We start from the raw sequence: 27,945 nt of genomic DNA on the forward strand, positions 1-27,945 counted from the left end.
AGGTGCTTCAATGTAGGTGACCTATTAGCGAATGAGAGGGACAGTTCCAAGTCAAGAAAATAGCTTTGAAGTTCTTTGAAAGGACAAAGTTAAGGGCATAGGAGTATCCTTGGATAGATATTTGTGCATACCTCCCAGTACAAAGGTTTTTCACCCACCAGTTAAGAGCTTTGGCTAAAGAGGGAAGAGGAGATGGAAGTAGTGCATCTGTGAAGATGGATTGACTGGAGGGTTCTGAGGAAGAAATGTTGACCAAAAGCACTATCTTGATCTCCTTTCTTTACATCCAATATAAGAATGCTAGCTTCTTGAGTTGGCAGATTTTTATATTGCCCAATATCCTGGAAGAGCTTCAGTCGAGATGGAAATATTTCCTTGAGCTGCGCCAGACAGCACTCTTCATAGGGGGATCCTTTGTGTTATATTTTCCCTGTTTTAGAATGTGGTATACCAAGGTAATATGTTTTTTTAATGTCCCAATACCACTAAATAATTGTTTTTTAGTAATAGGGAAACTCCAGCTGATTTCACTGACCAATGTAGTTAGAGAGGGATAGGGGCTGGGTGAGAATATGTTAGAACAAGATGTAATATCAAGCTGATATATTATCCTTTTTCTCTAGTTTTTCCATTCTTCTTAACGTTCCTTTGATGTCCTGCCTTCCTTCTCATGGTTGTGGGCTGTAACAAGGACACTGTTTAACTTTTTTTTTCTTGGAATTGTTTTTTCTTTGTTTATGTTCAGCACACACAGTGTAATTGGCATTTCCTTAAAGGGCTTTTGTCCTTGATTTGTTGAACAGTTAATAAATAAATAATTTTTTTAAAACCTAAATCTTCGAAACAGATGAGAATCAGTCATCAAGAGTCTGCCCTGTTCTTCTAAATAAGGGAGTAATTTTATAATGCAGACTTTTCAACATGTGGACTTTACCGAAATTTGAAAACTACATGCACATTTACCCCTGTGTGTAGTTTTTCCATGAAGAACTATGCACATACACTTGAATTTTCCTGTGGAATTGTGTAAGTGCAACCCCCTCCCCAGCCTTGGCTCCTGGACAACCTCTGTCCTCTCTGGGTAAAAGTACATATATAGAGTCTATACACACATCCTTTTTACCCATATATCTATTTAGTTATTTATTTAAAAAAAATTTATAGCCTGCCTATCTACAAATCTAGGCAACTTACAGAATCACATACATAATAAAATAAAAAACTTACAACAATCTCTGTGGCTTTGAAAGTTAGAGATAAAAACAGCTAACTTCCAGACTATCGTAGTATGCTTATGGTCCTCCTCAACAAAAAGTCATTCAGATAATGAAAAGAATGAGAAGCATTTATGTGGTCAACCACTGTTATGTTATGGGAAAAAGAAATTATTTCCAGTCATTGTAAATCTCACAAAGCCACAGTAAATCCTCATGCATTTGCTTTCCATTGATCAATGGACACTGCTGCAAAATGTTTGGGGTTTTTTTTTTTTTTTTTTTTTTTTTGGGGGGGGGGGGGGGGGGGGGTTGAGCTACCAGTTTCCTCCAGCCCATTTGACCTTCCAGTTCCATCAGAACTGGTCTCTACTGGGTTTTAGCACCTTGAGCCTTCTTTTGCTACTACCCATGGGGTCAAACCCCTGTTTTTAAATATTCATCCCAACTCAGCCTAGCAAGCATAGTGATGATACTTGGGCCAGGGGTCTCCAAGTACAGTTCTGTCTGTCAGGAACCTTGCTTAGGTGGATCTCTGAGCTTAGTCAGAGACTCCATCACACTGGGGCTATGAAAATATTCTCAGCCCTGGCTAGCTTGGGGAATGGATGTCTAGCCTGGGAATTGAACTCAGGTCTTCTGCAGCAAGTTTCTAAGTTTCCAAGTTTATTATTATTTACTATACTGGCATACAGACATGCCATCTAGGCGGTTTACAATATTTAATATAAAAATTAACAAAAACAAAATAAGTGAATGTAAACACAAAATTGAAATTGAGGGAAAGGGGGTAGAACTCCATTATTTTGAGAGATGGGTTTGAGACAAACAGTAGGTAAATTCTCATGTCTTCCCAGGGGAAGTGCCCTAGGTGGCTTTCAAGAATGCAAGAGAGGATTAGCAAAAAGCATCACTGAACAAAAAAGTCTTAAGGTCTTTTTTAAATTGAGATTGAGATGTTTGTAATCTCAAGTTTTAGAGGTAGTAGGTTCCAGAGATGCAGGCCTTGTATGGAAAAGATAGACGCTCTAGTGTGTTCGTGAACTAATTCTTTGTAACTAAGTACTGAAAGCAGGTTTTGAGTAAGTGATCTGAGGGTACATGGGGAAAGATACTGTAAAAGATGGCAAGAAAGATTCATGGGTTCACCTGAAGCTAAAGTTTTAAATACTATAAGGAGTATTTTATAAGTGATCCTGTGGGTTATGGAAGCCAGTGGGCCGATTTTAAGCGGGGAATATATGGTCAAATTTGCCTACTCTGTTGATAGGACAGAGGGCTGATTTCTGAACTAATTGAAGTCTTCTCATATCTTTAATCCTACTACTCTTGTAGTGTGAATTACAGTAATCTAGTTGGGAAATTACAAGTGAATGAATAAGGATGTTTAGTGCTGAGGACTCCAAAAGAGGTTTAATTGATCTAATCAGACGAAGCCTATAGAATGTATGGCGAACTACCTGTCCTATCTGTGGTCGATAGGTAAGATCTGTGTCCAATATGATACCTGGAATAAAGGTGGAAGTTGATTGTGGAACTAGACACACAAATGAATGGGTTGGCTGAAATGTTTACTGTGTGATTGGTGAAGAGGAGCACCTCAGATTTGTCTGGGTTGAAAACAAGATGATTATCATTGAGCCAATTTGTTATTAATTGAAGTTTATTATTAATCACTGAGAGTTCACAGGTATTATGGTGATCTAAAGCACAAAGGAGCTGGATGTCATCCGCACAGACAAATAAGATGAAGTCAATTGATTGTAGTAGGGTGAGCAGTGGACACAGAAAAATATTAAATAAAGTGGGAGATAAAATAGTGTGTTGTGTTACTCCTGATTCTGGAATATAAATAGTAGAAAAGTACACTATACTCTGTTTGCTAGATGGTCAAAGCCAGAAGGATGCTCAGGTGCATAAGAAGAGGGATGACCAGCAGGAAAAAAAACAGGTGATAGTGCCCTTGTATAAGTTTTTGGTGAGGCCTCATTTAGAGTACTGTGTGCAATTCTGGAGACCACACCTACAGAACGATATTGTTGCAGGAATTGAGATAGGAATTTGTGATACTTCAGGAGTCAGACAGCACACACCAGAATGAGAGAGTAATCTTCTTTATTTGCCAGCAAACAAAGCAGGACATCAGTTCTAGCTCTCTTCTCTTCCTCTCAGCTCTTTTTGTGTCATGTGGCTTCTGTCTCAGCTCTCTGTGTCTTCTCCTTCTTCTATCTGTTCCTTCTGTCCTTCTCTTTCTTCTGAGCTCCTTCTGACATAAACTGCTTCTTCTCCCACTTAAATACTGTTCTATCCAGCCTAGCCTAGCCCCCTTTACTCCCAATTGGTTAAGGAATAGATTGGTCACCTTGCCTCAACCAATCATTACTTTTGAAATATCAGTTACATAGGTTTGGTATTCCTCAAACTGACCTCTAACCTGGGGCCCCTCAAGCCAAACAATATGGCACTAGGACTCTTATCTTCTCATCATGATTGATTTCTCATCTATAGCTTAAATTGCTTACTGGACTCTGGCATTCATTAAAGGGGTCAAAGGCTAATCTTATTTAATAGCATACGGCTATGGTCTGTTATTTCTTTCAGGAGGCCAGTCCTACACTTAGCTTATAATTAATCAAGGAGAAGAGAGCTAACTAGCCCTGACCTCGTTCACCTATCAGCTTATACATTGAACCAGCCAGAACTGCAGATAAGTCAAAACACATGTTTGACCTCTTCACTGCAGTCCTTGCAAATACAGCAGAGAGTAACATTAGATTTAAAAAGGTATTCTACATTTAACTACACAGAATCAGTATTTCTTATAAGACATATTCTAAATATCAAAAACTTGTAAATACTAATCTATTGCCTCTCTCTAAACAGTATTTCTTCTAAGCATTTTAAACTAATCCTAAACAAACAGCCTGCTATATACCGGCTCATAATAGAATACATGTGTTTGCTTAGCAATCCATCACTCACAAGGTTGAAAGAAATTCCTGTCTCTGACCTTTCTAACCCAGCCCGGCAACGTAAATAACCTAAACCAGATAACATGCCTTCACTTGCTAGCAGAACTGAGAATTTAAAATAATGTCTGAGCACCTTTAAACAAAATTAACCCTTCATATGATTTCTCAGAATTATTCAATTTCTTTTGCTCACTGCCTCATTCCCCCCTTTGAGACTAAAATCAGCTTATGCAGAGATAAGTCTCACAACTCAGACTCTGGAGATTATAGTGGTCCTAACTAGGAATAACATTTTCTTTCTTCCTAATCTAAAACAAATACAGCAAACTAATTAAGCAGTAATATTTCAACAGTCTGTGCTAATCACAGATTACTCTCATATAGTGTTCTCAGTCTTTGAGTTCTTATACCAGTTGGGATAGACCCTCAACTGATAAGGATCAAGCTTTCAAATTCCAAGAAAGCCAGAATCAGGCAAGAAAGAGTCTCAGTATGAAGCCGAAGTTCAGCCGCTCCTGCAGTATGCAGTTGACCCTTCTTTTCAGCTAGTAGATTCTTTGGTTCGGGTCAAGCGCAACTTCAATGGCTCCGCTGGATCACTTTCTGCTCTCCACTGTTTAGGCTCCGTCTGATCCGTGCTGGGCTCAGTCTGGTCAGCAGACTTAATTCGAGACCAATGGACCCATGGAGTAATCCCTGCGACCTTCACAGCTGCAGGGGTAGAAAGCAAAACAGTAAAAGGTCCTTTCCACCGGGGCCCCAAAGGCTGGAGCTTCCAGTCTTTCACCCAAACTCTATCCCCTGGCAGGAAGGAATGTACCTGAGCCTGGAAGGGGACAGGGTTTATTTCTCTCACATAAGACTGAAGCTCAGAAATTATCTTACCCAGGAGGGCTACCTGCTCCTGCACCTGGGCAGACCCTAAAATCCCTATGTCTCCCTTAATTCCCTGTAAAATGGCTGGGGGCTTCCCATACACAATTTCAAAGGGAGAAAGGGCTGTTCCTTTAGTTGGAGTGCATCGGAGGCGGAAGAGGGCTAGTGGCAGTGCCTGTGGCCATTTCAATTGGGTTTCCTGACAAATCTTTGCTAGGCTATTTTTCAAGGTTCTGTTTGCCCGCTCAACCTGCCCTGAACTCTGGGGACGATAGGCACAATGCAATTTCCAGGTAATGCGCAATGCGCGGGACAGGGCCTGAAGTGTAGCTTCAACAAAGGCGGGACCATTATCTGAACCTATGGCAAGGGGCAGTCCATACCTGGGGATGACATCCCTAAGGAGGGCTCGAGCTACTTCTGTGGCTTTCTCAGTGACTGTAGGATATGCTTCCACCCACCCAGAAAAGGTACAGACCATGACTAAGAGGTATCGGAACCTACCACTCCTGGGCATTTCTGTGAAGTCTATAACTAGGGACTCAAAGGGTGTTAGTCCTCTAGACTGAACTCCTGGTGGAATACGGGGTCCCTGGCGGGCATTATTCTGGGCACAAAGAGTACATCGGGCAGAGGCAGTGGCAACCAGACTATCCAATCCTTCCAGCACCACTACTCGATTGAGTAGGCGGGCTAGTGCTGTTTTCCCTAAGTGTGATAGGTCATGAGCTTGAGACACTACAGGCCAAGCTAGGTGGCGTGGCACCAGAACTCTGGTATCAGGGAGATGTAACCAACCATCAGGTCTCCTTACTGCACCTTCTTCTTGAGCCCATTTCTCTTCCACTTGGGTATATATAGGTGTCCATTCTTGCAGTCGGATTTGGAACAGGGGAGTCACAGTACTTGCTAGGGGTCCTCGAGCAGCTTCCTTGGCCACCCGATCAGCATGGCGGTTCCCTCGGGCCACTGGAGTATCTATTCTTTGGTGTCCCCTGCAATGAATGACAGCTACCTTCTTAGGGGCCCACACAGCCTCTAGCAGCTGAAGTATTTCAGGTCCATACTTAACAGGTTGGCCTGCAGCATTTATGAGTCCCTTTTCCTTATACAAAGCTCCATGAGCATGTAGAGTTGTGAAGGCATATTTGGAATCAGTATAAATGTTGGTTACCAGTCCTGCTGCTAACTCCAGAGCTCGTATGAGGGCCACAAGTTCTGCTTTCTGGGCTGAAGTTCCTTGGGGCAGGGCCCTTGCTTCTATCACCTTGTCTTCTGTCACCACAGCATAGCCTGCCAGTCGCTTGGAGTTCTCCACATAACTACTTCCATCTGTGAAATAAATTACATCTGGGTCCCTCCATGGAACATCTTTAAGATCTGGTCGACTGGAATACACTTCATCCATGGTTTGGATACAGTCATGATCCGGTGGTCCCTCAGATGCTGGCAAAAGAGTGGCAGGATTAAATGTAGCCACTGTTTCCAGGTGTATCCGTGGATTCTCACACAAACTAGCTTGGTACTTAACCATACGGTTATTTGTAAACCAGTGGTTGCCCTTATACTCCATGAGGGTAAGAACTGCGTGGGGGACTTTAACAACCAGTTCTTGCCCCAAGGTCAACTTATCAGCTTCCTGGACCAGTAAGGCTGTTGCTGCAATGGCCCTCATGCAGGCTGGCCATCCTTTAGCCACTCCATCCAGCTGTTTAGACAGGTATGCAACAGGCCTCTGCCAGGATCCCATCATCTGGGTCAGCACACCCAGAGCAACCCCCTGTCTCTCATGGACATACAATGAGAAAGGTTTCTCCACATCAGGAAGGCCTAACGCAGGGGCTTGGAGTAGGGCTTTCTTTATGGCAATGAAGGATTGTTGAGCAGTAGATCCCCATTCAAATGGTTCCTTTTCACCCCCCTTTGTGGCTTGGTATAGGGGTTTCGCCATCAATGCAAAATTTGGAATCCAAATTCTGCAGAATCCAGCTGTTCCCAGAAATTCCCTAACTTCCCTTCTGGACTTGGGTTGGGGAATTGCAGCTACTGCTTGCTTCCTACTAGCATCCAATCTCCGACTTCCCTGGGAAATGCAAAAGCCCAGATACTTCACTTCTGACTGACAAAGTTGGGCCTTTGAGCGTGAGACCTTATAGCCTGCATCCAAGAGTAGCTCCAGCAATTCTCTAGTAGCCTCAAAACACTCTTCCTGGGTCACTGCTGCAATCAGGAGGTCATCTACATACTGGAGTAAAACTCGCCTGGAAGGCTCAGATTTAAAAGTCTTAAGGTCTTGTCCTAGGGCTGTCCCAAAAATAGTGGGGGAATTCTTGAACCCCTGTGGCAGGCGGGTCCATGTATACTGAAGCTTCCTTCCTGTTACTGGGTTTTCCCATTGAAAGGCAAAAAGCAATTGACTGGCGGGGGCCACCCGAATACAAAAGAAGGCATCTTTTAAATCTAGTGTTGTGAAATGGGTAGCTCCAGAAGGTATCAATCCTAGCAGGACATATGGATTAGGCACTACAGGGTGTAATGAGATAGTGGATTTGTTGACCACTCGTAAGTCTTGGACTGGCCGGTAGTCCTCAGTCCCTGGCTTCTGAACTGGCAATAATGGCGTATTCCATGGAGACTGGCAAGGACGAATAATTCCATGGGATAACAGACGATTCAAATGTGCTTGGATCCCTTCCAGAGCCTTTCTGGGAATTGGGTATTGGCGAAGATGGATTGGCCGGGCACTTGGAAGTAAATCTACATGTACAGGAGGAATATTTCGGGCCAACCCTGGGGGATTATCTTCTGCCCATACCCCTCTGACCTGAAAGCTGTCTGCCAGGGGTAGGTCAACTTGGCCCTGCGACTGATGCAGCCGCCATTCTTCTTCAAGAGGGCAACAGAAACTCAGTATACCCTTAGGGCTGGATGTTGGGGGCCGAAAGGAGACTGAAGTCTGGCCATCAGAGTCAAAGGAAATTTGGGCCCTAAGCTTGGACAGCAGGTCTCGACCTAACAAAGGGATTGGACAGTCTGGCATATACAAGAATTCATGAGTGACTATGTGTGAGCCCAATTGGCATCTACGGGTTGTCAGGAAGGGCCTCCGGTTCTGCACCCCCGTGGCACCCACCACTCGGACAGTTTTTCCAGACACAGGCGCTAATCGCTCCGTCACAACAGAATGTTCAGCTCCTGTATCAATCATGAATGGAATTGAGCGGCTCCCTATAGTTAACTTGACCATAGGTTCCTGGGAGCCCAGTTTGTAGGAACCCGGTCTGTCCTATTCGTCCCATTCTGCCATCTCGGCTATCCCGATGATGTCAGATTCAGGAGGCTCATATCTTCCCTCTCGAACTCGGCCTCGGCTTCCTCGATCTCCTGGTCCCCTTCTCAGTCCCTGGCGCCTCTGGGGGCATTCATCTTTCCAGTGCCCTCTTTCCTTACAATAGGCACACTGATCCTTCTCCAATCTTGGTCTGGGATTCTCCCCCCTTGGCCGGGATTGATTGAAGGAATCTCGGGGCCTGGCTGGTGGTCCGGGATCCCACTTTGGCTTCCCATTAGCTAGAGGTCGACCTCGATTAAGAGTGGAATTAGTAATGGCTGCCGCTAAAAGGTCGGCCTTCTTCTGCATCTTCCGGTCAGCCTCTCGGCGCACCTCCTGATCTCTATTAATGAAAACCTTGGTTGCGATCTCAATTAGCTGGGTGGTATTCATCCCTGCGAATCCCTCCTGACGCTGCAACTTCTTCCGGATATCTGGCATACTCTGGGCCACCAATGCGCTATTCACCATTCTCTGGTTTTCTTGGGCTTCAGGGTCAAATGGGGTGTATGTTCTGTAGGCTTCAATTAGTCGCTCTAAGAAGGCCCCAGGGGATTCAGTTGCCCCTTGGAGAATTTCAGAGACCTTTGCCAGATTAATGGGCCTCTTTATGCCTTTCCTCATACCTTCCAGTAAGTCCCGGCAATAGCCAGACAACAGTTCATAGTGCTGCCCATCATTTGGATCCCAATCTGGAGCTGCGCGAGGAAACCGAGCTCTAACCCATCCCTCTGGGTCCTGTATCCCCCCGGGGACACGCTCTCGCGTGATGGCCTCAGCATTTTGCAAAATCTTCCGCCTCTCCTCAGTTGTGAAGAGGGCCAGGAGAAGTTGTTGACAATCAGTCCAGGTTGGGTTATGGGTGGCCATAATGCTAGTCACTAGGTCCACCACTGCCTGAGGCTTTTCAGTATAAGAGGGATAATGCGTCTTCCAATTCAGGAGATCGGTGGTTGTGAAGGGTACATACTGATAGGCCTGTGCCTGTATAACCTGACCCTGATTATTAGGATCCGGTCGAGTGGTGGTTACCTGACGAAGTGGCAGAACTCTCGAGGAGGTGGGAATGGAACCTGAGGTAGAGCTAGGAGCTACCCTCCTATCATGCTCAAAGGTAATTGCAGCGGGTCTAACCCATTCAGTAGAGGTAGGTTGAAATCCTGAGGGATGGGGAGGGGTACTCATAGACTGAGAGGTGGTCACAGGTGAGTCAGTCCATTGAAAGGGATGCCGGGCCCCTGATGAGTGGGTAGGGGTATTAGAAGGAGAGGCTGGGCTGTCGGGAGTTGAGGAGTCAGGGAGTGGAACCCAAAACGGGTCTTCAGAGGTTAACAGGAGAGGATTTGGCACAGAAGGGTAGAGGCCAGGTGAAAAGTCCAACCTAGGGTGTGGCAGGTTTGGCACAGGAGGGGAAGAACTATCCGGAGAAGCCTGTGCTGGAGAGGCTTGGGCTGGGCGGCGTGGATCTCTGGGGGTAGCACGGAACCCCAACAATGGGCCATAAGGTGGTGGCTCAAGATCTGAGGGGTCATCAGAGAGTATGGGTTTCTCAGACAGGGTAGGGGCGGAAGCCACCGATTGGGTGGTAGGCTTCCTAGGGCTCTTTCCCTCTTCTAGTTTAGATTTTCTAATCTTTCTTTGAACACGGCCTAACATGAATTTTACTGGGGATCCCATATAAGTTTTCAACCAAGAGGGAGGGTCAGTCACAAGGCTGTCCCAGGAATCTATATAAGGGAGTTGTTCAGAATATTCTGGTCCTCCTACTACTATGCTGTAGACCTTCCGGATTACTTCAATATCTAAGCTGCCACTAGGGGGCCACCCCACTCCCATAGATGGCCACTCAACTTCACACAAGGTTCTTAAAGTACTTGAGCTTAAAGTCTGTCCATAATCATTAATTAAAAAGCCTTTTTTGAAATTTCTAAGCATACAATCTAGGGGGGTAGCAATTGTTCTAGATGATGTCCCACCCATAATGCTTACAGTTACAACACACAAAGAGGGAAGGAGTTTTTGAGAATGCAGTAAGGGGTCTGCACTCTTCTAACATTCAAGCATCACACATTCCATACAGAAAATCCCACCCAACAATTTCAAATTTCTCAGATACAGATAAGCTCAAGCGTTTTCGCTTCTAGTCCCCGCGACTAGAAGGTACTAGGGCCTTCGCTGAGAATTGATCAGATTCTCCTTCCCTCTTTCTTGAGGGGCTGGTTTACAACTTCCTAGCTAGGATTACAATACAAAATACAGAATACATACCCGGCGAATGTTCTCCAGTCAGTTGGGTGCTGGGATTAATGCAGGATTTATCCCACCGCTGCCACCAAGAATTGTTGCAGGAATTGAGATAGGAATTTGTGATACTTCAGGAGTCAGACAGCACACACCAGAATGAGAGAGTAATCTTCTTTATTTGCCAGCAAACAAAGCAGGACATCAGTTCTAGCTCTCTTCTCTTCCTCTCAGCTCTTTTTGTGTCATGTGGCTTCTGTCTCAGCTCTCTGTGTCTTCTCCTTCTTCTATCTGTTCCTTCTGTCCTTCTCTTTCTTCTGAGCTCCTTCTGACATAAACTGCTTCTTCTCCCACTTAAATACTGTTCTATCCAGCCTAGCCTAGCCCCCTTTACTCCCAATTGGTTAAGGAATAGATTGGTCACCTTGCCTCAACCAATCATTACTTTTGAAATATCAGTTACATAGGTTTGGTATTCCTCAAACTGACCTCTAACCTGGGGCCCCTCAAGCCAAACAATATGGCACTAGGACTCTTATCTTCTCATCATGATTGATTTCTCATCTATAGCTTAAATTGCTTACTGGACTCTGGCATTCATTAAAGGGGTCAAAGGCTAATCTTATTTAATAGCATACGGCTATGGTCTGTTATTTCTTTCAGGAGGCCAGTCCTACACTTAGCTTATAATTAATCAAGGAGAAGAGAGCTAACTAGCCCTGACCTCGTTCACCTATCAGCTTATACATTGAACCAGCCAGAACTGCAGATAAGTCAAAACACATGTTTGACCTCTTCACTGCAGTCCTTGCAAATACAGCAGAGAGTAACATTAGATTTAAAAAGGTATTCTACATTTAACTACACAGAATCAGTATTTCTTATAAGACATATTCTAAATATCAAAAACTTGTAAATACTAATCTATTGCCTCTCTCTAAACAGTATTTCTTCTAAGCATTTTAAACTAATCCTAAACAAACAGCCTGCTATATACCGGCTCATAATAGAATACATGTGTTTGCTTAGCAATCCATCACTCACAAGGTTGAAAGAAATTCCTGTCTCTGACCTTTCTAACCCAGCCCGGCAACGTAAATAACCTAAACCAGATAACATGCCTTCACTTGCTAGCAGAACTGAGAATTTAAAATAATGTCTGAGCACCTTTAAACAAAATTAACCCTTCATATGATTTCTCAGAATTATTCAATTTCTTTTGCTCACTGCCTCAATATAAACAGGATGCAGTTGGTCCAGAGGGTGGCTACAAAATTGGTCAGTTGTCTCTCTTATAAAACATATAGGGACAAGCTTATAAACCTCAACATGTATATACTGGAAGAGAGGCGGGAGAGAGGGGATATATGGAATGGCCTCCCAGTGGAGGTCGTGGAGACAAGGATTGTGTCAGAATTTAAGAAAGCGTGGGACAGGCATGTGGGATCTCTTAGGAAAAGGAGGACAGTGGTTGCTGAAGATGGGCAGACTGGATGGGTCATTTGGCCCTTATCTGCCATTTTTCTATGTTTCTAAATATGATTGAAACCAATCATATACTGTCCCAGAAAAGTCAATGTCCTGTAGTCATTATAGCAGTAAGGTGTGATCAATAAGATCAAAGGTGGTGTTATGATTGGGGTCTGAACCCCTCTCAAACTTACCTCTTTCCTGGGGGTCAGCTTCTTAGCTGGCTTCTGTTTCTTTGTCTGTCCTTTCTGAGCTGGCTCTGTCTCTCTGTGCTGGCAGCTTCCAGCAGCAGGGCTCTAATTAGTTTCACTATACTGCACCTGTGTGGGTAGTCTGAGTTGCTCTAACTCTATTTGGGTGTGCTGGCTTCAAGTGTTTCACGGTTTTGCATTGGTGTGGGTTGGGCCTCTCTGGGTCAGTGTGCTTTTGCCTAGGTCTAGGGAGTGTGACATCATCAGGGAGGGCCTTGATAAGGAAGTGGTCTTGTTTCCTTCAGAGCCTTTGCAACAGTTGTGTTTGCTTTAGGTAGGGTGGTGCAGTGTGCACTTCTGACATTGTGTCTAGGGTCCCTGCTTGCTTTTGCTAAGGTCCAGGTTAGTGTTAGTGCAGTGTGCACTGGTGTCTATGTGTTTAGCTTTCCTGCTTTTCCCTTTGGTTCCCCTGCTTTTCCCTCTTGGTTTTGGAAGCATTGCTATGTGTAGGGCTTTGGAAGCTCTGTTGCTATTAGAAGTACTCCTGGGTTTGGTGTTGTTAGGAACACTGCAGAGTTTGCTGTTAGAAGTACTTCTGGTGTTTGTGCTATTGGTAGCATTGCAGTCTTTGCTGTTGGTGTTTGGTGATTTACAATCACTTTTGGCTTATGTGTTAGCTTCCCTTCTTTTTCCTTGTGGCTCCCCTGTCTTCCCTTTTAGTGCTAGGAGCTCTTCTGGTTGCTTGCCAGAGTAGTGCTTAGGAAGCACCTTGTTAGTTGTTTCTAGCTTGCTAGAGCAGTGCTTAGGTAGCTGGTTAGTTCTGTGTTTAGCTTATTAGTGTAAAGCTCTGCTTGTAGCTTGGTGCTTAGTAGCACCTGTGTTAGCTTTGGGTTTAGTTCCCTGCTCTGTTAGTTTAGGGCTTAGGAAGTCCCTTTCTTGAGCAGGGCTTGGAGCTCTTGTTTAGCATAGGGCTTAGGAAGTCCTTTTGTCAGTTTACTGTTAGGAACACTCCTGCTAGTTTAGGGTTAGGAGCACTTCTGTTTCCAGTCCTGGTCCCTATGTCACCCGGTATCCAGTAAGTCCTGTCGGCTACTCGAACCCAGAAGCTCAACTCCTGGGGGGCTTAGTAGCTAAGCACAGGTGAAGCTGTGCGGACCAGTACAGTGTGCTCCAGTCCAGTGTGTTCCGGTCCGGTGTGTGTTCCAGTCTGGTGTGCTCCAGTCCAGTGTGTTCCGGTCCGGTGTGTGTTCCAGTCCTGTGTCCTCCAGTCCGGGGGATTCCAGTCCAGGTGTTCCGGTTCGCTGGGCAGTGCCTGCAGTCCCTGCCGGTGTGCTTACCCAGTGTTGGTTGGTGGGTTTTGCCTGCTGCTGTCGCTCCTCGTCAGCAGCCCAAGGGCTCACGTTTGCTCCAGAGCCCAGTCCCGTGGGCTCTGAACCTGAGAACCTGACAGGTGGCTGTTAAATCGAAGGAGAGTAGAACGATGCTTTGCAAATGATCTAAGCATGTGTGAATGAAGGTGGTGATACCCAGTAGGGTTGTTTCTGTATTGTGGTAGTGTCAAAAACTGGGCCCCATTATAAGATGTGTTAAAGCTCCTTAATTGTTTGCCACTATAACTGTTTGATGCTTAGTTTCCTGACCTGTAGTATGTGATATAAATATCCTTAATTTATTTTATACACATTTGTGCAAAAAAAAACAGGTTAATTTATCTGTATATTTGATGGTGATTCTAGATCATCATTTTGGATTTATTTCTTGAGAGAGCTCCAATATCAAATGAAGACCATATATCAAATATTCAGGTTATCAGGCACACATGAAAAATGCATTTAATGTATGTACGCCAGACTAGAAACCTGGAATGTTCATCATTCATGGCAGGATGCATAATATCTGTATCATTTAGACATATGGTTCTTCACCAGCCAATGGCAAGAGAGCAGCTCATACAACACTTAAAAACAAGATCAGGTTTCTTATGAACTCAGAGCTTGACTCCGCTAAATTTAGGAAAAGAAGGTGTAAGTGGGAAATATTGGGACATATTTGGGGATGTTAACTTTTTTTTACCCATGCTCCAAACAATGCACTCATAAGCTTCTTGTTTATATTTCCTGGGATTCTCAGAACCTCTTTCAAGTATCTTACCAGGTGGCATAATATGAAATTTAGGGAAGTTCAAAAAATTAAAATTAAATCTTCTACTGTGATTCCCATCTCTCTCCAGCTTTCAATAAACAGGCAGTTTATCCTTAATTGATGCTGAGTTACATGATGGTAACTCCATCACCCACTGGGTAAGCTGGGAACACCAGATCTCAACTTCACTCATTTTCTGCTCTAGGGCCCCAAATTGCCATTGCTTTTCCAAAGATGTCTGTAGAAACATTCTATCTTCATCAAAAGACAACTCCCATATCCAAGATGAATACCCTTAGGTTTATGAGAGTCATTTGCTCATAAGCGGGATAAAACACCAAAACCACTTCCTCAGAAACTCCCAGCAATTCCAAACCAACTGGAGTACTAGAATACTAGTTATCCTTTTATCCCCCGACGCATGGTCTCTGTCAGGACAACAGGAGAATCTGCTGAGAAAGATACTAGTTTACCTTTTTCTTGAACAACCGCATCACTGGCCTCTCCCAGCTCTCTGTGTAGCCATGGCCTCACAGGCATCTTAATATTCCATGGTCTTTCAGGAAACGGCATTCAGGCTCAAAGAGGCTTCCCCATCGGACAGTATGGCCATTCCAGAAGCTATCAATAACCTAATCATTCCCAGAGCAATGAAGCAATCTATTGCTAGGCTATGACAATACAGGCTTCTGAAAGGTAACTAGAAGTCATCCCTGACTCATTCCTTATACTTCTCCATCTTGAACCGCAACCTTTAACTTGCAGCTCAGAGCGTTGCACACTGGCATGTGCTCTCCGATGCCATTTTGGCCCCAAGAAGGTTGCTATCCCTAGGCTTAGAGACTTTACAATAGAAGGACATTGGAGCATAAAATATAATCATTCTCACTTATATAACCTACTCAGGATTGCATTTGAGCTTCAAAGAGTGTTAAGTGCAATGAGTGCTGAATTTGTTTCAGTGCTCAACACACCAATGCAGTTTCTGAGTACTGAATTCAATAGCTTTATGTAAGGTACCCAATTATCCTGCAGTTTGAGAAACAATTTTAATTTTGCTTAAAAATGATTACATTTAACTGGTTCTATCCAAAGTGAGGCTTATTAGATTGCACCAATGTTGGTGTGAGTTGTCATTTCAGTGGCTTTTTGTGTGCCCTTCCTTTACAACAGAGGTGTCCAACCTCGGTCCTTGGAAGCCACAATGCAGCCGGGTTTTCAGGATATCCTCAATGAATATGCATGAGATCTATTTGCATGCACTGCCTCCATTGTAAGCAAATAGATCTAAAGCATATTCATTGTGGAAATCCTGAAATCCGACCTGGCGAGGGGTGAGGTTGAACACTCCTGCTTTATAACCTGTAAATGGTTACCAGTAGGATTACCAAAATTTGGGGGTAGAAAGAGATGTAAGACAGGGAAGTGATTGTTCTACTTTGGACAGTTTGGGAGTGAACAGCGAGAAGATGTGTACAGAAATGCCTTCAAGGAGAAATGAAAAGAACCAAAGCTGGTTGGAAATTGCCATTTTCCCTTATTTCACCCATTCCAGTGAATTTAGGTAAAGATTTATGTTGTCCCTTTTTACCACCGTACATCTCTAAAATGCCCTTAAACGGCATTTGAAAATTGACCATCCTCATGGATTCTAAAATGGCTCCAACATTTAGGAGCTAAGAATGCGTCCAAATGACCAGAAAAATGACACACATACAAAAAGAGGCTTTTCAAGTCTGTAGCAAGATACAAATGTAAACATTAAAGCAGACTAGGAGTAGAGAAGATTCTTTACTGAAATAGTAACGACATGGCCACATTTTGCCAATGAGGCGCATTATAAAACCACTAACAAAAAATGTAAATATAAAAATATCAATAACATACATGTACCGAAACATGCTTAAAAAACTAAAAACATGCAGTAAAATAAAGTATTTGACAATTGCCTGAAAAGGTACAGATAGAAATCAAAGGATCTTAACAAGATCAAACATATACTAATGTGCCAAACCAGTGAACAGAATCATGACAGCCATAAACAAGTGTGGAATTGCAGCAATCCAATATGTGACAGATTCAAATGCTTATAAAAAGATGTATATTCTAACCACAGTGCGTATGTGTTAAATACTCTTCAACAGAAGACAATTCACATACTTAACCATGTTTCGGTACATGTATGTTAGTGATAATTTTATATTTATATCATATATTTATGTTTCATTTGTTTGTGGTTTCATAATACTTCCCGATGTAGTCTTGTTGGCGAAACATGGCCACGTCAGGAATATTTTAATAAAGAATCTTCTGGACTCCTAGGGCTCTGTTTACTAAGGTGCGCTAGCATTTTTAGCATGTGTACAAAATTAGCGCGCGCTGTGTAGGCGCCCATAGGAATATTGTGGGCGCCTACAAAGTTAGCGTGTACTAAAAGAACTAACACGCCTCTACCATGGCAGTAAACAGGGCCCCTAGTCTGCTTTGGTGTTTGAGTGCTGAATAATGGCACATTCATATCCCGGCAAAATGCTGTTCAATAAACCGGCGCTTAAATGTGATGACATGTAACTCGAAGGTGGGCATGTACATGACTGCAGTCTGGGTGGGACATGGGCAGGGCATACAGTTATGTGCTTAAATTATAGAATACTATAATTTACATTAGTTTTTTTTTTTAGTAATCTGGCTAAGCACATTTACACCTGCTCTATGGCTGGTGCAAGTTGTCACACTTAGAACATAGGCAAAGACAAGAGGAGTAGTGTGATCAAAAGAACTCTTTGAAAAACACCCGGGAGATGAAAATGATCTTGTACACTTTATTCCTCAAAAGGAATGTAATTGCCTGCTACACCAGGGGGCCCTTTTACTAAGCAGCGGTAAGCCCAACTCAGGCTTACCGTGTGCCAATCTGAAGCTACTGCCAGCCGCAGCACGTGCCATTGACTCAATCAGGCATGGACGCTGTTTAAAAATATCACCTTGGAAGCCCTTCCTAGATGTGTTCCACATATTAAAAAAAATATTGAAAGAAAAACCAAATGGCAGTCATCTTGGTTATAAAGTAAGATGAAAGACGCTATTCTAGCCAAAATAACATTCTTCAAAAATGGAAAAAGAATCTGAATAATCAAAACAGAAAGCAGCCTAAGCACTGGCAAGTTAGATGCAAAGTTTATCCACTCCTACCGTAGCTGGGATAATATTTAAACCATCTCTCTGACTTTATATGCACCATTCTTTAAATTAGTCCCTTATTTTCTAACTCCTCTTACTCTCTTACCTATCTATATATTCTATCATTGCTTATACCCTTCACTGTCAATTAAAATGTTCTATTACGTATTGTGTGGATATTGTAAGTAGTATACTATGCCATACTTTGTATTTGAATATTTTTACTGCTGTAATTGTCTGTTGCTCATGTTTGATTTATTCTTACTGTATCCCGCCTTGAATGAATTCCTTCAAAAAGGCAGTAAATAAATCCTAATTTCCCATTGTTACTTTTTCCCGGTGGTAATCAGGCAGTGCCACGAGCTACCCGGTTACTGCTGGGTTAGAGTGGGAGCCCTTATCACCACCTGAATGGGTGGCATTAAGTGCTCCCCCCCACCACATGGCCATATGGTAAGCGGAATCTTTCCGCATGGTCGTGTCTTTTTTCCAGCCTTTTTATCCGCTGAGTTATAAAGGGCCTCGGCACATGGCAAAAACGGCCCCCGCCACTAGCAAAAGGGCCCATAGGAGTCTACAAAGGAAAGTAGGCACCTATTTTCCTTTATAGAATAGGTTCTAATCCTCAGATTCTACATAGGTCGCCCAAATTTGGGTGCAGATCCCAGATCTGCATGTAAGCTAATTCGTTAATCAGCTATTGATAATCAATAGTTGATGTTAACTGGCAGTCATTTGAGTTTATGCGTGGATTTGCCCTGCGTCCTAGTCTATAAAATGCACACCTAAATTTTATAGCATGCAACTCAAAAGAGGACATGGCCTTGGGAGGAGCATGGGCGGGTCACAGGTGTTCCCGGAAATTAGGAGTGATGTCAGGCAATAGTGTCATTTACACACACAACTGCCAGTAGCTATGCACCAGCATTTACACCAGGTTTCAGCAGGCGTAAGTGCTGCACCCAGAGTTATGCACGAGGTCCATGCCTAGCTAGTATTCCATAAAGGACATTCCATGCAGAGTGCTGTTTGCAGAATGGTAGTTTAGTGCGGATCTTCCCGGTGCATAACTTTGGGTATCATTAATAGACTCTCCCCTAGATGAGCACTTTCTTGATATCTTAAAAACAGATGCTCCTTTATAGAATTATCTTCCAAAAGGGTAATGTTATAACAGGTCACTTGGGGGGGGGGGGGGGCAATGTTGAGGGTATTTCATAAAGACATACAGACGTCTATGTGTCTTTATCAAACAACCTCACAGAAGCAGAAGACATTGTGCAAAGACCCTCACATATGCTGCAGATCTGCTCGCTAGTTTGTAGAAATGTACATGTGTGAACTATTGGGGGAGGGGGGAATTCTATACATGGTGCCAAAAAAAAGCGTGGCAAAAAACCCCACACTTAGTGTTATTCTATAAACTTTGCCTAAAGTTAGGCATGGGTCACAGAATATGCATAGCGCCATCCCTGTGACTAAAATTTAGGCGCAGCCATTTACACCAACTAAAATCTGGTATAATGCCCACACCTAACTTGGGTATGGATCGGGCATATTCTATAACAGTGCATGTCATTTTTAGGAATGCCCCCAACCCAACCATGCCCCCCCTTGGTCACACCCCCTTTTGAGATCCACACATTAGAATTTATGCACACCAATGCTTAGAAAGTTGTGCGCGTAAATTCTAATTAGTACCAATTAGTGCTGATAATTGCTTGCAGGGGCAGAGTGGCCATTGGGATAGCAGTAGCAGTTTATGTCTCAGAATCAAGCCATATGTAATTTAACATTTAATCGGCTTTATATCCTTCTCCTGTTTTAACTTAATTTTCTAATGTTTATTCACGTTCTTCATTTGAAAATGAGCGTATCACAGTTTCATTTTGAGGTTAAAAGATCAGCAATATGTGATTGGCTTATACTTTAAAGGGGGGGGGGATTTTATGGAAGAGTTTTTGTGTTTCTGCCTGTAAATGCGGTTTTACATATGTAAAAAATCCATGTGGAAAACATTTTCACCTAAGTGTATTCTTTAAGTGGCGCCTAGGTTTAGGCACAGTATGTAGTATACGCTTAGTTGATATCCCAGCACCTAACACTATGCACATCCATTTACACCAACAAAAACATGGTGTAAATCCCTGCACGTAGCTTTAGGTGCAGAGGGCCAAATTGTGTAACTACACACATAAATTTCAGACTGCCCACAAAACGCCCATTTCCATGCCTATAACCAAGCCATTTTTTTTCTGCACACGTTAGAAGTTAGGCGCAATACGTTACAGAATACACTGATTAAGTTGTATATGTAAATTCTAATTATTGCCAATTAGTGCTTAAGTGTTTGTTATCAAAGCTAATTAGCTTATTAAGCCAATTAGGTTACAGGGGTCCTGGGGGGGGGGGGGGGGTCCAGAGACCTGAGAGGGGGGAAGAGGGGAGGAGAGGGAGGGGGATGGGGTCCTGAGACCAGAGAGGGGAGGTATCTCTGTCACACACACACTCAGTGTCTTCCTCTCTCTCAGTATCACACAGTCTCTCACACACTCAGTGTCTCACACTATATCATATTCACTCTCTATCTGTCACACAGTCACTCTCAAACACTTTCTCGATCTCACAGTCTGTGTATCGCACACATACTCTCACACTCTGTCTCACATACACTCTCTCTCACTCTCACAGACACACTCTCATAGACACACTTGCCGCCACACTCTCTCTCTGTCACACAGTCACTCTCACATACACTCTCTCAAACATACACACTCCGAGGAAAACCTTGCTAGCGCTCGTTTCATTTGTGTCAGAAACGGGCCTTTTATACTAGTTGTTATAGAATCCACCTGGATTTTGGTATGGATCTCTAGGCATACTAAATAGAATTCAGGGGATTGCATGGTGCACTTATTAGGCACACCAACCTACACCAGCCACTGATGTGACATAAGTTGATATGCCAAAACAGCTTTTTGCTAGTATTCTATAGTGGCTTGGACACACCCAAAAGCCATCATAAGAACAGTGCTAAGCGTACTTCATTGTAACACCTACATCCGAGTGCCAATTTATAGAATTACCATAGGAGCCAGCTCTGTGGGTGCTTGAGCACCCTCAATATTGAACAACTCCTCGACTATGTCCAAGGAAGGGTAATTTCCACTGGGTTTGGCACCCTCAATCATTTTGAAAAGTTGGCTTCTTTGAGAATGACCCCCTAGTTCTTAGGGCTTTTCACAGCAAATGATCACATTTTCAGAGAGTTATACTCAAAGAAGCAACATCTCTCTTGAACTAAAGTAATTATTTTATAAACAAATATCTGGCTACAGAATTAAAACGGTCTTCTTTGAATGCAGACTGAGATCATGTAGAAATCATTAGACTGGTTAGATATAGCGTTAACTGTGCAGCACCTCCATTGTGCTTGCCTTGCACCCCTCTACACATGGTGGGTTAATACACTCCATTAGCTTTTTTACAATACATATAATGGAAATATTTACTGCCATAATGAGCTTTTTTCTGTGCAGTGCATCAGAATGAAAAAGATTCTGTAGGGAAGCTAGAAAGGAACCTTGCTCCCAAAAGTACCCAGAGGTGAAGTGGAGAAAGCTTTGGAAACAAGTTCCCTTCCCCAGATCTGAGGACTGTGCTGGCTTTTCTGGAAATAAGATAAAATCTGAGTTTATTTCTTGAAACTCTAGAACGAGGGTGTCAAAACTGTAATCCCAGAAGGCTACAAACCAGTCAGATTTTCAAGATATACCTAATGAGTACTCGTAAGAGAGGTCCGCATGCACTACCTGTATGTGCATGGTCATTAGGGATATCCTGAAAACCTGACTGGTTTGTGGCTTTCCAGAATTGTAATTTGATGACCTGTTCTAGAAGGGAGAATGTGGAACTTCAAGAAGAGAATGCTGTGGTGGCTCTCAGTGCTCCAATGAAGCAAAAAAGAAGAAAACCTACCATGGGCTCAAATAGGTGGATATGATTTAAGCGATCGTACACAGGAGGTCAATGGACTTGCTATGGGCAATGTATGAATACGTGTGACTGGAATCCTAGCAGTGGCGTAGCCAAGGGTGGGCCCACGCCCACCTAGTTTGGGCTCAGGCCCACCCAGTAGCAGCACACCTATGATGTGGCTGGCAGAGATCCCCAAGCCCCACCAGCCGAAAACTCCCAACAACTGTCTCTCCTGCATACCTTGTAAATAGCAGATCTCTGCCTGCAGCTTGCAGCGACTGATACATACTGCTCGCACCGGCCCCACTGATTTATTCTCACCTATACGGAAACAGGAGGTTGCATCAGAGGGAAGGCTGTGGGGCCAACATGAGAAGTGTATTAGTTGCTGCCGGTGAAAATCTGCTATTTAAAAGGTATGCGGGGGAGGAGGGATGTTTGAGAGACCATATGGCATGCAGGCGAGAGAGGGAGCAAGGTGGAGTTCTCCTGCCCACCCATCTTGGGCCCAGGCCCACCCAAAATTGGATGTCTGGCTATGCCTCTGAATCGTAGGCCATTAAAATACACTGGCTAATCTAAAAGAGTAGGAATAACTCTATGTCAGGCATCAGGCCCTCAAAATCCCCTCTGTATAAGACAAGACAGGGAGAAACTGAGCAAAGAAGGGAAATCCCTTTATTCTGAGACAAGAAAGGCAAGTTTGGGCTAACTTTTCTCTGGCTCTTCTGGACTGAATATAAACCTAGGACTACCTCTCCTCTAAAGCAGTGGTTTTTGACCCAGTCTTCAGGGACCACTTGACCAGTTGGTTTTCCAGGATCCCACAATGAATACGCATGAGAGATATTTGAATGCAATGGAGAAAGTGCATGCTAATACATAGAAGAATGATGGCAGATAAAGGCTGAATAGCCCATCCAGGCTGCCCATCCTCTGTAACCCTTAACTCTTCCTTTTCCTAAGCAATCTCACATGCTTATCCCATGCCTTTTTGAATTCTGACACAGTCCTCGACTCCACCGGGAGGCCATTCCACGCCTCCACCACTCTTTCTGTGAAATAATACTTCCTTAGGTTACTCCTAAGCCTATTCCCTCTTAACTTTGTCATATGCCCCCTCATTCCAGAGCTCTCCTTCAGTTGAAAAAGGTTCACTTCCTGTACATTAATGCCCTTGAGATATTTAAACGTCGCTATCAAATCTCCTCTCTCCCGCCTCTCTTCCAGCGTATACATGTTGAGGTTCATTCATTGTGGATGTTCTGAAAACCCAACTGGCCAGGAGGTCCCTGAGGACTGGGTTGAAAACCATTACATTTTCTACATTACATTATATTATACTAGACTTATATGCTGCTAATAACATTAATAAAGTTCAAGCAGATTACTTATTAAACAAGAGTGAACCACATGCTCAGATGTTACATATCACTCAGTTAAGTACAGTAAAGAGAAAACATCAACTAAAGGCCAATTTCTTTACATTGAAATACTTCTGAAATTAAAAAAAAATCTTAAGTGACTTCCTAAAATACAGATAATTTCCCATCAACCTAAGTTCTAATGATAGGGCATTCCAAAATGATACTGCCTTATAAGAAATAGAATTAGACAATAATCCTTTAAATCTAACATTACGTACCAATGGGAAATACAAAACCACTGCTCTAAAGAATTAACAGCCCTAAAACCTTGATTATACCATTATACAAACACCAATAAATCCACATAGCCCCTTCTCCCCATACCTTTCATTTCCAAAACAAGGTTTCAAGCTCGAAAAGGAACTTTCAAACAATCAAGAACGTAAGACTTTTGAAGTTAACCTGATCAGACGCTTTGAAAATAACATTAAAGGGACTACTTATTGCCTGTCACTTTCTGATCAATCATCCATCACCCCCCCCCCCCCCCCACACACACACACACACACTTTTTCCACTTCATACTATCACTGGAATATGTTTGTGATTCATTTGCATATTCTAATATTTTAACCTTTTGCTCATTCTGCCCTGATCCGTGGAAGAAGGTTGTAAGAAATAAACAAAACAAACAAAAAACATTTGATTTTTTTATTGGACTAACAACACCTTTTTAAACTAGCTTTGAAAGGCAATTATTTTCTTCTTCAGGTCATAGCTCCCAAAAGCTAATCAAAAAATGTACTGTTATTCCAAACAAGGTACCATTGTATATTCTTTTGTGTTTTTATTTACTAGCTTTTATTCCAGCAGTGCACATACTCAGTAATGAGCTCAGAGAGTTGTCGATTGCAGTACACTATCCACATTTCTTTGGTGACTGAAGATACAAACCATAAAATCAGCAAGGGTATGTGCTTATTACAGCACAAGCCACACTTCTTCATACTGTCTTCTGTACCCACATGTGCCCCCCACCCCAAACTGTAATTAAGGGAGACACACGGGAAATAAATGTAAACTTTGGCCTGCCTTTTCGAAGAAGCCTACAATATGTTTTTTAATTCAGGTATAATAACCCCCCCCCCCCCCCCCCAAACAGCAGTCCCTCTACATAAGAGACGTGTAGTGACTGATCTCAAGAAATGCAGCTCCGCTTTCTCTGGTTTGAAACCGTTAGGGTAATCACTCTTCCTGCAATTAAGAATTATTGTAGATGAGGGATACGGATTTATGTTCGTTTTATTACAATACCTAAAAAAGAGAAAAGGCATTCACCCGCCTTGTTTCATTAACCAAAATTTCGCGGGATCTGGCGTTCCTACAAGCAAGAAAGCCATTCTATGTGCCTATTTTGTACGCTTCAAACGAAGTTCTGAAAAATTACCTATTGCTTTTGGAGACGAGTCATCTCTCCTCCCCCCCCCCCCCCCGCCCCCAATAGTTAAAGAAGCGGTGCAATCCTGAGGGAGAGATAAGACAAAGGGACAATACCACAATCCACGTTCCTTTATAGCTGCATTACAAAATAAATCAAAATAAATACCACCAATATATAGCCGCACTATTAAAAGCAGTGGGAAAGGTTTATACGGGGGTGAGTGTGGGGGAGGGGCAAGAAAGATCTGAGCTCTTAGCTTTGACATCTGCTCCAGCGGACTGGACAACCAGCAACAAATGCCATCACTTCCCTGACCTTGCCAAACCTTGCTTGCATGTCTTTGGGGTCCCCCCCCCCCAAGTGATTGGGAAAAGGGGTAGACCCCTTAATCCTCGTGCCATAACCCTGCTGTGGATCAGTCCTACACACATGATCTAAAAAGTAGTACTGCAAATGTACATAAACTAGATAGTCTTGACAAAAGAAAATAAATCAGAACAGAAAGAAAAACCTTCCTTTCAGGGATGTATTCAGTGCTCTGCAGAAAAGCCCTCTGTGTACTCACCGATCAGCCGCTGGCAGGATCCGCTGGGAAGCGTGCGGGGGGCACTGGGAGCCCAGTCTAGCCTGCCAGGGCACCGGGCGGCCGCTCTGCTCGCTGCTCTGCATCCAGCGCTGTGTGCGAGCGAGCGGCTTCCCCAGTCCCGTCCTATCATTTTACCATATAAGGAGACAAAAGCAGCCGAGACTCTCTTTTAGGCTCACTGCAGCTGGCATTCAACACTTTCCCTCTTCCAGAGGAAGGGGGGGGGGGGGGGGGACACAAGCACAACTGATTTTGATCGCTTCAAAAAGTCAGGCTCGCTCCCTCCTCCCTTGACATTTTGTAACCCTTCCTCGGTCCTTAATCACAACGCATCTGTGAAATCAGCGTGATTGGCAATTTACAGAAACAATGACACCACGATCTCAAATCTCTCAAGCTCTTTTTTCTCTGTGGCTGGTCGTCGGGTAGCCATAGGAATTCATCTCCGCTGTTTCATTGTCTATCTGGCTGCTGCCTGCCTTAAACTCGTCTGTCTGAACAGGATCGAGCCACGAGCAGCTTGCTAGAGGGTTGGCTGTGTGTATTGTGGAGGGGAAAGGTGTTATTTATTTACCTGGTTGAGGAAATAAGCATTAAGCAAAGGTAGTAGGTAAAAATGACCCCCCCCCCCTTTTTTTTAAGCTAGAAGCAAGAATCCAAAGGGAATACTGAATATAGATAAAACAGCATAATGAGCCCATTTGTCCATTGAAATCTAATCGCACTTCCGATCAGAGAGAGGGCAAATCTGTCGGACAGGAAATGTGATAAAAACTGACAATTCTCGTGTAGCTGGTGGGAGACATGAATATGATGAGGATCCAAGGTGCCTATGTGTAAAGTGTTGGGCAGAGATTGTCTCTGACATTTGTGCCTACAATCTACAGATTCCTGATTCTTTATATCTCAACTATTTAAATGTCATTTCTGTCTTTATGGACCTGTTGTATATTACTGTGCTGTGTATAGTGATAGCCATCAATAAAGTTAGTATTACGGTGATATAATTAAGCTTTCCCGTCCATCATGGTTTATTGCAGAAACAACTTACTATCAACAGGGCTGGCACTCCCAATAATACATTTCCCCGTATTTCTGCTTTGATCAAAGGTGCTTGATAAATAAATAAAATGACAAATGCATTTTCAGCAGTTCGAAGCACGTTACATTCAGATGTACTGTTTTTCTGTCTCCCCAACAAAACGGACTAATGCAGGAAGTGCTAAAGCATCACACGTTAAATTTTGCATTTGCATGCGCTAACTGCTACTAAATAATATTTTGAGGGGGTGTGTCAGGGACAGAGACTGGGCATTCCTGCACATGGATTATGTGGGAGCCCCTCACTGCCTCCAAAACAGGCGACGTAAGTGTTTCCATGGTGATTTTTTTTAATGGTCATGTGCTAATGGCAAGGTTAATGGGCAGGAACTAGGCGGGTCACTTGTGCAATTAACACGGGTTCACTTACGGTTTACATCAGAAACAGAAGGAAACCTTTTGCGAGAAGAAGAGGACCTCGGCTGGCGGGGATTGGGGTCCCCCGCAGGCAAAGGTAGGCGACGGCGGGTTGGCGGCGGGAGGCAAAGTCGGCAATGGCGGGGGGGGGGGGGGGGGGGGTTAAATGTGCCCCCTCACCTCGGGCTCTGGACCCCCCTCCTGCTGAAGTCTGGCTACGCCCATTTGTAAGTCTACCAAAAGCTAATGGTTAGAGAATGCCAGATGCCCTAAAAATGGAGATTTTATTCAATTTTTTTTAATAAGAGATGGTGTGATGGAGTGTACAAAGCGGAAGCAGAGACAAATTAGAGCCTGAAAAGAATATCCTTCCCTATTTTCCTCCAAAAAGCACCTAGATTGAGTCAACTGCAAAGGCTAAGGGCAGTGACGTAGCTAGGTGGGACGCCAGGGGAGCAGTTGCTCCCCCAAACGGAGTTCTGCTGGCACCGGTGCCTACTTTTCTCATTGTGTTTCTTTAAACATGTGCGCTGGTGGAAGTCCGCTCTCGCGCCGCTTTCGCTCCCTCCGCGCCGTCAACCTGGCTCCGCTTCTGGCTAAGGGGTCCTTTTTAGTACGCTGCAGTAAGCACTCTCACGTGCTTACCGCAGGTCAAAATCCACTTCTGCAGGGTGCGATGAGATGTCCTGTGGTAGTTTTGTGTTCAGCGCGCGCTACCCACATGCTAAAAAATAAAAGAATATTTTTTAGCACTGGGGCAGAGAGTAGGGTGCCCAGAGCTAATTGGTTAGCGCAGTAAAGGCTCCAGCGCTAATGGCCACGTGCTAATAAGAAACTTAGCACGTGGCCATTAATAGAGAAAATGGAAAATGCGGCCATTTTACTATCACGCTAAAAGTGGCCTCAGCGCGTGGGAAATCCACGTGCTAGTCATACCACAGGCCACTTTTTAGTGCAGCTTAGTAATAGAAGCCCTAAGTGTTTAATTTAATTCTTAGCACTCCTGTTTATTTTCTTAAATTGTGGTGAAGAAAGCCAGGGCTAAACTGCTGATGCAAATACTTACAGTCCTCCCCTCCACCCCCCACTTTGCCTATTTTTGTTATATATATTTTTTGGTGACTGAAGACATTTAAAGTGACCCCTGTCCTGTGGTGATCCTTGATTAGAGCAGTAGTGGTACACATTTCCTAATTGCAATTAGTTTTGCATTAACATTTAATAATACAAATTCTCAATACAGATCCCACCACAACCTGTTAGGTTGTGAAGGGAACAAGATGAAAGACAAAAACCTCCTGGTCCCACTCTTGAATACACTCTACAGAAGCCCTGTTTGCATGCAGCTGACTCGAAGTCAAAGCAGCAAAGGATATCTGCACCTCCTCTGCTCTGACTGGGCCCCCACTCCCTCTCTGACTTTTCTCCTTCAGATCACAGAGGGTGCATATCCCTGATCCACTCTGATATGATAGAGGACTATAAAATAATGAGTGGA

The 27,945-nt window shown here is 43.6% G+C and overlaps 1 protein-coding gene across 2 annotated transcripts in view; it reads right to left on the reverse strand.

The window, feature by feature from the left end:
* FHL2 (four and a half LIM domains 2) overlaps window positions 1–27,945 on the reverse strand; it is a 143,819-nt gene that overhangs the window by 55,773 nt on the left and 60,101 nt on the right. Inside the window, exon 1 of one of the 2 annotated variants that reach the window (XM_030201458.1) lies at window positions 24,969–25,126. The exons of the other annotated variant lie outside the window; for it this stretch is intronic. The gene's annotated coding sequence lies outside the window, so the exon portion shown is untranslated. Of the gene's footprint in view, window positions 1–24,968; window positions 25,127–27,945 lie in introns of those variants that run through there. 2 annotated transcript variants of the gene reach the window in all.

Source organism: Microcaecilia unicolor, chromosome 4 (genome assembly GCF_901765095.1).
Source record: "Microcaecilia unicolor chromosome 4, aMicUni1.1, whole genome shotgun sequence".
Lineage (NCBI taxonomy): Eukaryota > Metazoa > Chordata > Amphibia > Gymnophiona > Siphonopidae > Microcaecilia > Microcaecilia unicolor.